Raw genomic sequence first — 12,531 nt, 5'->3', positions numbered from 1 at the left:
TGATAAGTTTTCCTGGAGGGTGCAATGTGAGCAGGGCTGGCTTTTCTTGGAGAAAGTGCCTTTGGTGTTGGGGGTGGTGGTAGTGGTGGTGTGGGATCCCAGCTGAGTCAGCAGGGCGGAGCAGCAGAACTCATCAGACCAATCAGATTCAGATTTGGCTGTAAACGTAGGGGGAGGGCTCAATACAGGAAAGATGGTGCCAGCCTGCTGACTGCAGAAGAGAAGGACCTCACACAGGGAAAATACCAACCATCCTCCAGTTCTCCCCTGGAAGTCGCACACCTGTTTTCCCACTGTATGTCTCCAATGCCTCCCGAGTCACCATCCCTTCACTGGAGCCTAAGGTGAGTGCCTGCAATCGAGTGAGTCTGTGTGCGGGCTCTTTAAGAGGATGCCTGGGTTTCCTGCAGCCTTCTGTCTCACCCAGGTGGTCGAAATCCCCACTGGTTTTCACAGCCAGATATGGTGCAGGCTCCTCTTCCTGGCACCAGTACTTTGGGCTGGGGAGGCCAGTGTGGGGCTGGGGCCACTCACTCCTCTGGGGTGAATCTCTGCGGCTGAGATATCTCTTCCGGTTCTCGTCACACACAGGTTTGTGGTTAGCCAGTTTCTTGTCTCAGCCCCTCCTACCAGTCTTGATGTGGCTTCTTTATATCCTTAGTTATAAAACTTCTGTTCAACCAGACTTCAGATGGTTCTCCAGGTTGATTGTTCTATAATTTAGTTGTAATTTTAATTTGTTCATGGAAGGAAGCAGGCACAGTGTTTATCTATTCTGCCATCTTGGATCTCCCTCTCCAACATTTTCGTTTTGAATAATTTCTCCTGTTGACTTCTGTGATGTCACATTTTTCTGGTTTTCCTCCTGCATCCCTCTTTACTCCTTTCAGTCTCCTGTGCAGGTTTAGTCTTCTTCCACTTGCTGAAAATTTTAGTTCCATCATTAGTTACTAGGGAAATGCAAATCAAAACCACAATGAAATAGCACCATAAATCTATTAGAATGACTAAAGTTAAATGCTAAGATGAAAAGGCTGACCAGTATTGGCAGGTTAGGAGCAACAGGAACTCTTATATATTGCTGGTGGGTATGTGAAATCGTCTTCCCCTTCAAAGAACAATTTGACAGTTCCTTTAAAGGTAAACATATGCCTACCATATGATACAGCCATTCCACTCCTAGGTATTTACAAGAGAAATTAAAGCATATGTCCACACAAATACTTGTATGTGGACAAGGATTTGTATGGAATACACAAATATTCACAGGTGATTTATTTGTAGCCACCCCAAAGTGGAAACAAACTGAATATCCATCCATTGGTGAGTGTATCAACAATGAATAACATTTAGCAATAAAAAAGGAACAAACTCTTGATACATGCAACAACATGGACAAAACTCAAAATAATTAGGCTGAATAAATGAAGCCAGACTCCAAAAGTCTACATTCTGTATGATTCCATTTATATACAATTCTAGAAAATGAAAACCAATATATAGTGGCAGAAAGTAGATCAGGGGCTTCCTGGAACAAGGCATGTTGGAAGGATTACAAGGGAATGCCAGGTAACTGTGGAGGTGATGGATATGTTCGTTACCTTGAAAGTAACAATGGATCCACTGGTGTATATATGTAAAACCTTATCAAAGTATACACTTTGTGTAGTTTATTGTGTGTCAATTATACCTCAATAAAGCTGTTAAAAACATATACCTGTGGTATCTTCATGACCAGTCCTAGACTTCAAGACTCGTGTTATTCTTTTACTCCAAACTCTCTCCCTTGACAGTTTCGTCTACACTCACTATCTGTTTGCAGATGATCCTCTTCCTTCCTCCCCCCACTTACTTCTCCAGTCCAGGCTTCTCCTCTAAGCTCAGACCATGTGTCCAACTGGCCAAATGACACATCCACGCATACGCATCAGAAGTTGCTCCAGGGCAGAGGGTGTGACTGTCACCCCAAAACCTGGCCCCTTCCATTGCTGCCTATCTCAGGGAGTGGTTCTGCTGAGCAAAATGAAAACTTGGGCATCATCCTTGATACCTCTGTCCCCTACCTTGAATCCCGAACATCTCCATTGGTTTTATTTCCTGAATGTTGCTTGAGTCTATGCACATTACTTCCTTGCTTCCCCTCCTGATGGGCATTAGGGTTGTTTCTCACTAATTCTTTGTTACAAGCATGCTGCATTTGCCATTCTGTACTATTCTCCTTGTGCACATATGGGGGACTTTTCTCTTCTTAGACCTAGAAAAGCTTCAACATGTCCAGATATTGCCAACTTGAGTTTGAATTAATTTACCTTCTCACAAAGAGCAATGAAAGTTTCCTCGTTTCCCTCATGGTTTCCCACATATACATTTTTAAAATTACTCAAATGTGGATATAATTGAGAAGTGGATATGGATATGGATATGGATATAATTTAGAAATACAACACAGAAGCTGCTTCCTAAACTTTGACAATTGTGTAGCCATTTATAGCTCTTAGAGTGAACTCCTGTAAGTATCTAATTTTTACCTTAAAACAATGGTACAGGAGCAGGTATGATTCTCAACCCTATTTTATGAAGACTGAAGCTCAGAGAGGTGACCTGACTCAGAAAAGTGGCCTGACTTACCCACTATCATTTGTCAGCTGCCAGACATGGACCCCCAGAATATGATGGTGGATATGGCACAGTATCTGCTGTCAGGAAACGTAGTCTCGTGGGGGAGACAGGCCCTGAAGCTGATAATTTCATGCAATGTGTTAACTGGTATAAGGTCCATGTGCACAGAGTTTCATGTATGTTATAATTAATAGTGGTCATTTAAGAGCACACATGAGGGGCCAGGCTCTGTGTCCCAGCTCCTTGAAATTTTCTCAGCTAATCCCCAGACAACCTCATGATACAGGCACCTCACCCTAGCATCTCTTGCATGAATTACCATAGGCAGAGTGAATTTTTATAACAAAAATTTAATCGCATCATCTCAGTTTAAAATGACTTCCCATTACATTTAGAACATAGCCGAACTCCTTACTGTAGCCTATAGGAGCTGCATGAGCTGGCCCTCCCCCATCAGTGATTTTATCTCCCACCCCTCACCCCTCTACTAGCTCTGCTGTCATCACACAAACCCTTCTGTGGCTTCTCAAGTGCAGTCAACTCCTTCTACTGGGGACTTTGTTCTGGCCGTTTCCTTTCTCTGGAATGATTTTCTTCAAGCTCTTTGAGATCTGAGCTCAAATGCTGACTCCTCAGAGAAGCTGCCTCCCTGAGACGCTGTCCCATGCCCCTGTTTCATTTCCTGTAATGCACTTCTCAATATCTAAAATGACCTTGCTTGTTTTGTCTGTCTACTTGACTGTGTCCCTTTTCCCCCCTTCCCAACTGCTAGAATGTAAGTTCCAGGAGGCCAGGGACCTTCTCTGTCTTGTTCCCTTGGTACCATCAGTGTCTAAAACTGGAAAACTTTAGCCTCAGAATAAATAATTTTTGCATGAATGAAGAAATCCCTCGTTTACTGATGAGGAAATTGAGGACCCATGTCACTTAGGTAGTAAATGGCAGAGCTGAGATCTGAAGGCATAGTAATCAAAGACCACCTTGCCTAGGGGATGAAAAAACACACATCCCCCCTTTTCTGTATCTTGATCCCAAGTTTTATGACCTTGCCTTTGGTCCCACAGGATGATCACCACAGCCATCCTTCAATGGCATATACTAAAAGCTGAGTTGCTATGAAATTGAATCTCCATAGCTGTTTCCATTCATTCTGATGGATGCTTTTTCATATTTTAGCATTTCTTCAATTGGAGTGCATTTTACAATTGACTAGTACTCAATAGAGTTTCCTTTTCCTCTTGAAAGCTCTTATTAAACCTAGGGTACATCTTACAGTGATAGTGTCCTAGAACCTGAAAATAAATTACAGTGAAAACTGTAATTCTTTTCCAGAAAGTGGTGGTACTTCGAATAAGTAGTAGAAAATTTTCTCTTTCCCTCGAGTTATATTCTTTCTGTTTTATACAGATACTGTACAGAGTAGTCTCAGATATTTATTTTGTTGCTAATGATATATTATTTTTTCCTCCTTGTCTATCTTCCTGATAGAATCTGGGAATTGAATAATACAAGAATATAAAGGTATATTGAGACTTGTTCTGACAAGTTTCATATCATTGAGTATACCTGGAGAAGAAAATTTGACCTGAAGAAAAATTACATTGAGAAATCCAGCTGCTAGTATAAAAACTGTGCAGCATAGAGAAAATGATGCTTCGTCTATTGTGATACCTGTGTAATTTATGTCAACAGAAAGCCAATAACTTCATCATGATCTGAAAGTAAATTTCACTTGAGAGATCTTGGGCTCTCTCCTGATCTGATAGAAGAAAGCATACAGTATAAATTCTCAGTTCCAACTTCCCAAAAGAAGTTTGGTGGGAGGTGGGAGTAGGGGAAGACAGATGGCTCTGAGATTGCTCTCCTTTCACATCAGCCATCACCAAAGGCTCCCAGGCATTTGATATAGAGAGAAAATTTATGCAGGAGCACCACAGAGATAACTCTGGAAACAGAAAATATGATTTTCGTATTCTTCCTAAGACCAAGGATGTCATTTTAAATAGACGTGTTGAAATTGATGTTTCCCCATCACATGTAGATTCATCCAGTCTTTTTCTTTAAATCCAATCACAATGCAAGTTGCTTAATTAACCTTTTGGCTTCAGTTTCTCTATCTGGATAGTCTTATGTTAATCGGGAAGCACAGGTGTGCAACAATGACTGCATAATTTTGTTTTCTGTCAACTGGATTATGTTTTGACTGGGTACCCCATGTGCTGGCTGTTGGGCAGTGATCTCAGCTCACACTGGACCACAGTGCTAGAGTCTTGTGAAGTGCTAAGTCACAGGGAACATGCTTTATGGTTCTGTTCCCGTGGGGTTCCTGCTGACACATCCACAGTCCCAGCCCACTTCTCTTCTGCCCCCTTGTCACCTCAGGGCCTGGGAATCCTTTGTACAATTGTCCGTGGTCCTATCTCCATGGACACACTGGTTATTCTTTGGAGTTCTGACCCTTCACTGGGTCTCCACTTGGATCTCTGGGGCTCTAAGAGCCTGTAGAGTTCTCTCTATTTCCTCAAGCCAGCTAGGATCTCTTTGTATGGTTTGGGGAAGAACCTTTCTTCCTCTTTTCCTCTCTGTAAACTCCTTTCTCCCTCCCTACGTCCCCCTCCATAATTCCTCCAAATTCTCCCCTGGGCAGGACTGGAATTAGAATGAGGTGAATGAGGAGTCCTCAGCCATTACATTTCAGGATACACCTTAAAAAATGTGGATTTTTAATTTTTAAAACTATTGCATTAAAATATTATTTCATCTTGCTTACTGAGTGTTTAGGTGGCTCCTTAAATTTTGTGGTCAAGGGTAGTGCCTTGCCTTAATCCCAGCCATGGGTTTTAGAAACCAAACCAGAAGATCCTATGGCTTACTTCTCTTTTCTGTCTTGCTATGTACCCTGAAACCAGCATGAATTGAAGGGAAGAAGGAGAGAAAATGCTGGAAGGACAAACCATAAATTAATATCTCAAAATTCATCTAGCCACGTGGAAGTAGAGGGTTGGGTTCTCTGTGAAAGACACGTTCCAGCTCTCATGTCTATACTTCTAATGTGAAGGAGAGGATGAGACTGAGGTTGATGGCTCATGGATGGACATACAAAAAGGAAGATACCTGCTGCCTCATTCACCTTAGTCACCAGTAGCAATTCAAATTGCTTTTCAGCTTAGATTTTGGCTATGGAAGCGTGGCCAACTGACCATGTTTCACTAGCTAGAAAATCACAGCAGAAGAGATTGTGGCCGGTGACCTTGCCGGATGTTTCCTAGTTTCATTTTCCTCATTTCTTTGAGGCTCAACTGCTTACTTTCCGGCTGTGGTCATGGGTTGCTCTGCATTTTTGCACTCATTAGAAAACAAAAACATGCTTTCAAGTGGTTTTTTTCCCCCCTCTCAAAAGCACTATTTCAAACACATTCCCCAAAATGCGATCAGCAAAGTTTGCTTCTATTTTTAGAGGAGGCCCAACTTCTGCCCCAACATAGCACTCTTATTAAGGAGGGGGAACTGAGCCTTTAAACTGGAGGGTGACTCCTTTTATTGTGCGTCTTTCTTCAAACTTGCTCTCAAGGGTAAAAATCAATGCCAGGAAAACAATATAAGGTTGTGAAAAGTCAGCAGAGTTGTTCTGCCTGGAATCAGAGGGGCCCGGGCCCTTTGTAGCTGGGAAGCAGCTGCTTTTAAGCTGCCTGGCGTGATTTTTTTTCAGCCCTCATAAAAATTGTTCAAGGGTTGTTTGTTTTCTCCACTTTGCAGACTCCCTTGAAAAGGACAGAAGCACCAGGGGACATTTTTGTCCCACATTTGCTAATTCTGAGTGTTTTTATTTTGTTTTCCCACCAAGCTTTCTGACACAGACTTCTCTTCCCTAGGCTCTGAGTGACTGAACATTGTTTTCACTCGTATTGTTTTTTCCAGGTTGTGCTTTCATTGCTCCCTCACATAACTCTCAAACAAAACAGAGTCAGCGGTGGCAGCTCCTGCCACTCACTTTCTCTCCCCTCTGTTTTGTTCCTTCCTTCTCAAGGCACTTTCCTTACACACAAAGCTTTATCAGGAATCATGAAGTTGCAAGGAAGATAAGCAGCCCAAACTATGCAGGTGGAGAGGGCGCTTAATGCAAGGTCATGGGGGAGAAGGTTTCCGGAGAACCAGAGGTCACCTGCACTGAGTCTCCAGCCTCGCTATCTTTCTGAGGCCCAGGGGGCTCTGAGCTTGGTCTTGAACTGGGTGTCCTCTACTTTGGTCCCCTGTGCACAGCTTTCTTCAAACTAGCTCCCTGGGTCTTGTTCCCTCACCTTTCTGGGTGTCATGGTGACCACTCTGGCTCCTGAATCTCCATTATCTTGTAGCCTGTGTCCTGAGAGCCTACTGGCTCAGTGTCTCAGAGATCCATTTCCAAATTCCTGGGAAAGAAACTCTGATTGGCTAAGCTTGGGCCAGGTGAACACCTCTAGCCCAATCAGCTGTGTCTGATGGTGGTGGAGGTCACATGGTACGTGGGCTCTCTCAGAGGAGAATGAGTTGAGGAAGATTTTCTAAGAGAAGGTTGTTGGCTGAGCAGGAGATCATTGGCATCTTTTGGGCCATCCTTAAGTGACACTTTCTGTTGCTGCTCATTGCTCTGGGCATACTCCTGGTAAGCTTCTCTTTCAAGGAAATATGATCCTCTCCTGATGGTCTGACTGCCTTGTCTTCTCTGTTTTAGGTGCTGATGTTGTCATATTGCTTAGAGAGTCCTTCCTCACACCAAGATTAAATATTAAAAATTTTCTTATGTGTATCTTTATTAAATATTTAAACAGTAAATATTTCATCCATCCAGAATTTATTATGGTGCAAGGAGTTAGGTAGGAAATTCAGTTGTATTTTTTTTTCCTCCAAGTGGTTATTGTGCATCCTGAAATAATTTTTGACACCCATGTTTTTTTTCACTTTAAAGAATACCTACTGAAACTAATATATATTGTATGTCAACTGTAATTGAAAAATTAAAATTATTTTAAAAAAAGAACACCTTATCATATACTAAATTTTGCTTTTGGCTGACTGCAACACCACCCACCCCCATCTCTAGCCACTTTGGTTTAGAGCTGGGGTGACAGCCAGTTTCCTGGGATCCCATCACTTATTTTCCAGCTGATCCCTTCTCAGAAGTTTGTGCAGCAGACAGTGAAAAGGCAGACACTGCTTCTAAGGTCCCCTTTGTCTGCAATCTCAATTTTTAAGTTTTAGGCATGTGGTTGCTACTCCCTCAGGTTTCCTGTTATGATTTAGAATTTTTGCCCCTAAGTCATTTAGTTATTTTGATGGAGATTTCAGAAATGGAAGAGAATAAAATGTGTAGACTGACTTACCATTTGGATTGGAAGTTCTGTGATTTTTTAAGGGAATATAGATGATCCCTTTCCTTGAAGGCAATATTTCTAAATTGTGGATAAGTAATAGGTTGCATACTTTGTGCACAACTCTGCCTTCCCTCCTTGCCCTTGTCCTGGCTTCTTGCAACCTCTGTGGAATGGACTTCCTTATCCTAATGATGTTGGCCATGTGACTGGCTTTGCCAATAGAATGTGAGCACATATGATGGGAGCAGAAGCTTTACATGTGTCGGCCTGTTCAGCTCGACCTCTTGTGGTTCTGCCATCTGCCACAAAAAGAGCATGCTCTAGTTCAAAGATGAGTGACACATGGAGTGGACCTGATTCTGGTCTGTAGACCAAAGCAGAGCTACCCTAATTGACCTGCATATCGACAGATGAGAACGACAATTGGTCTTTGTAAGTCATTGAAATTTTGGGGTTGTTTGTTATGAAGTACACTACAATTGCAGCCAAAATCAGATCATATATATATAATCTCCTCTTTGAGAGGAAGAAAATTCTAGTAAACCATCGGTGATGAGAAATAGAAATAGGGAGACCAGTTAGAAGAAATTAGAAGTAAATCATTTTATATAATATAATTACAATATTTCAGACAATACTAGGTATACATTTCTTATCCTTATAATTCATACTCAGCCATAAAAGAAAAATAAAATTACAAATTAACTTCAAGTAAGGCTATATCAACTCAATGGGATGGATGATGTGTTGCTGATACTACGTGGCCTTGGCCTTGAAAACATGCTCCTTCCTGTTCTGTCCCAGATTCTGCTGAGTTAGGTGTGCTTCTATCACTGTGAGACCTGCGAGGACTCAGTTCTCACACCACTATTCTGCAATCGCTATGGGACTGAGTCCTTTGGCTTCTACTTAGTAGTATAAATGCTTCCTTGAGAAGTTAGTCCACCTGTGTTCTCTTTCATTAACATGCCACAATTAAAACAGCAGGCCCTGACAAAACCTCCTAGTCACATCCTAACAAATGCAAAATAAAGGAAGGCCTGGAATCTGGTTTGATAACTTTCCTTTATCAGTCTGATCCAGCATCTGCTTGTATTAAGTTTTTGAGGCTCTCAGACAAACACACACACACACAAACAGCTCACAAGTCTTGGAGAGCACTTCGCATCGTCAGCATACTCTTCCAGTGTGAGAACCACTGCGAGAACCACTGCATTCAGGCACTTTCTGTTTGATGGTGGTAAGAGAAAGGAGACAAACCAGACTTTTCACAGTCTGGGCAGCAGGTGGCGCCCTTGACACTTGGAATCAGACTGGGGCCTGCAGTACCGCACGCATTTCTCAGCTTTAGATACAATTTGCTGGCGTGGCATTGCAGTGGGTTTACTGTTTTTTAATCTTTTGAAAACACCCTCTCTGCAATGACTTTATCTGGGCCGAGTCAGCCAAGTTTTTAGGCATGTGGCTGGGCTGCATTTTGGTCCCTGGTCTATGGTCTGTTTTTTTCTGGGCTGTGAAAGCAGCACTGGCTCCAGCCTAGTAGTTAATGGTTTGCTGGGAGACTCTCAGACCCTCCCTAGACAGAGGCAGTCGGCTTGTCCAAGCTGGTTTACTTCAAAGCTCACACCTGCAGGCCGGTGGGTTAATTCTAGTGCTAAGACAGGAGTGTGAGGCCTTTGTGCTCCAGTTCTTGATCAATCTAAGGAGCCCCCACAAGTGCAATTGTGGTGATTTTACGTGGAAATCATGGAAATCCAGCATGCTTTTCACCAGGCCTGTCTGTGTCCACTGCAGGGATTGTGTGTGGCTCTGGGCTTTAAATGCTTGCATTTTAATTCCTTACTTCTGAGTCTTGTCTTCAGTCTCCATTTTCTATTTCCTCCTGGGTCCCTCTAATTCTAGTGGCAGGTATGTGCAAAGTCTGTTCCTGCCCATAAGGTTGGGGTGCTGTGAATCTGAGTCTCTATTCTAGGCTGAATTTTCTTTATTTTCTAATGCTGAAGCCCCATTCTACTGAGTTGAAAGGAAATATCTCAGGTGTTACTGCGGGAAGCTCTTCAACCTGGGGTTGTGCCAAGGTCCTGGGGTCATTCCCAGAGATTAAGCGAAGGGGAGGCCTCTTTGGTCATGAATCATGGGTTCACACTGGTTAATGCTGAGACACACCTTTTAGCCCAGCCTATTGGGTCTGCTCAGGTTCAGCTAGGAGCCCCAGAATTTTTGGTGAGGCTGAGAGCTTTCGGTCATTAAAATATTTCAGACAATACTAAGTATACATTTCTTATCCTTATAATTCATACTCAGCCATAAAAGCAAAACAAAATTACAAATTAACTTCAAATAAGGCTATATCACCTCAAAAGGATGGATGATGTGTTGCTGATACTACGTGGCCTTGGCCTTAAAAATATGCTCCTTACTATTCTGTCCCAGATTCTGTTGAGTTAGGTGTTTCTATCATTGTGAGCCCTGCGATGACTCAGTTCTCACACCACTATTCTGCAATCGCTATGGGACTGAGTCCTTTGGCTTCTACTTAGTCATTGGGTCTAGCCCCCTGACCCTAGTATCTCCTTGAGGTCTTGTGACTGCCCCACCCCAACTTCTGTCACCATGACTCATGGACTCATAGTCATTTCCAAAATCTTAGACATGGGACACATAGATATCCCCCAACTCTGCCCTGCACACTCTCCTGGCCAGCATAAGTTCTCCTCTCTCCACTCCACCTCTGGGGCATCTCTTATTTCCTCACCAGGAAGCTACTACAGAGAACAGAAGGAAGACAAGCTACTGATCTCAAGTTGCTTCTGCATCATACTCTACAAAAAATACCCAGAGGCAAAGAATTACAAAGGCTACTTGCATGGAACCCGAGGGGATAAAAATAGCACCTAGCAAAGTATATCTCAAAAAAAGTATTCTGTCAAATATTTACAATACCTTTTTGGCCTGCTTTGCTTAAGTTGCTTGAGTTCTAGCCCTTGCTCACTTTTCCAGAATGTTCTGTGTCCCCTTTGTCTGCTGTGATTTCTCTGACATGATCTGGAATATCATGGCAGGGGTTTAATGAGCGTTTTTCACCTGAAAATAATCATTTTCTGTACTGGGTTGAGCTGATAGAACACATCTCCTGAGCACCGTTAGTCATAGCTGAGGCATTTGTCTTCAGAGGCATTATTGTTCAGTTGTCCCACCCTTATTTTTGTGTTTGCTGTAAGATTTTTGGGGGCAAGCTGGCTGTTGTCCCTCATGGCATTTGGACACTGAAATGAGCATTGATTTTAAAGAGGAGTGGACAAGGTTAAAAAAAAAGGCTTCCAAGTTGTGCCACTGCCACCCGAATAATTTGACAGTCACAGATATTCATTTTGGGCTGAAGACAGAAAGGTAAAGTGACCCTGCTGTCCCAGGGGCAGCTGGGTAAGAATCTCCCCTGTCCTCATTTCCTGCTGCTTTGCAAAATCGTCAAGGGGAGGGGCAGGTAGGGAACAACCACACACAGTGCTGCCTTCCACCATGGGCTGGCACATTCCAGCACTGCCCCCTGGCTGATTTGATGTTTAATGTACCCCAGGAAAGAAAAGGAGTGAATTGCTCAATTTCAAATTGAACTGGGGTTTGGTGAAATTTTTCCTTATCATGCTCGTTAAAAGGACCTGAAAAATCTCGATAACTAAACAAAAGTGAGCAGGTGGGAGAGAGAATTAAAGGCAAGGGGCTGGCCCAGTGGCTCAGGTGGTTGGAGTGTTGTGCTCCTAACGCCGAGATTCCGGTTCGATTCCCACATGGGCCAGTGGGCTGCGCCTTCTACAGCTAAGATTGTGAACAATGGCTTTCTCTGGAACTGGGCTGGCTACCGTGTACTGCCATGAGTGGCCGGTGGCCAGCGTGAGTGGCCAGCAGCCAGAGAGAGCTGCCGTGAGAGGCTGTGAGTGGCCGACCAATGACCGGCGACCGACTGCCTCAGCCAGGGGAGCGCAAGGCTCCTAATACCAGCATGGGACAGGAAGCTGTGTCCTACACAACTAGATTGAGAAAGTGTGAGAAAGGTAAAGTGAAACATTGACTTTTCTGAATCCTTTTGGTGAGATTTTTACTGTCTTTCGGCTCCTCAGGGTGGCACATCCTGAAGGGGCCACCAGATGGCGCTGTCAGCAATGTAACGTGAGGCCTCTCCCAGGTGAAGCCGGGATTATCAGGGAATCCGTCCTTGCCCCCAGGGCTCTGTGATCGGGGCCTGAGCAGCTAGCTTTCTGATCAAGGAGTGACCTGAGTTTCACAAGACACAATAAGCGGATGACTGGCTCTTGCTTCTTGACCCCTGTACGCGAGGGGTGTGAGTTGTATTGGCTTCTGATAAGTGCTTTCTGTGACAATCTAGGTTTGGTATCTTTCTCATTTTCTTCCCTGCTAGGTTCAGTCTCTCAAAATGGGATATTGCTCTCTGACGAGATAAGGCTTGTGTCATTGAAACAAAATATTCTTGCGCCTGGTAACGAAACCTTCATGGATAAGCTCAACGTGTGCAGGCCTTGCCCTTGCCCTCATCTAATCTCCCTGA

The sequence above is a fragment of the Rhinolophus hipposideros genome (genome assembly GCF_964194185.1).
Source record: "Rhinolophus hipposideros genome assembly, chromosome: 14".
Taxonomy (NCBI): Eukaryota; Metazoa; Chordata; class Mammalia; order Chiroptera; family Rhinolophidae; genus Rhinolophus; species Rhinolophus hipposideros.
This window is presented reverse-complemented; position numbering follows the sequence as displayed.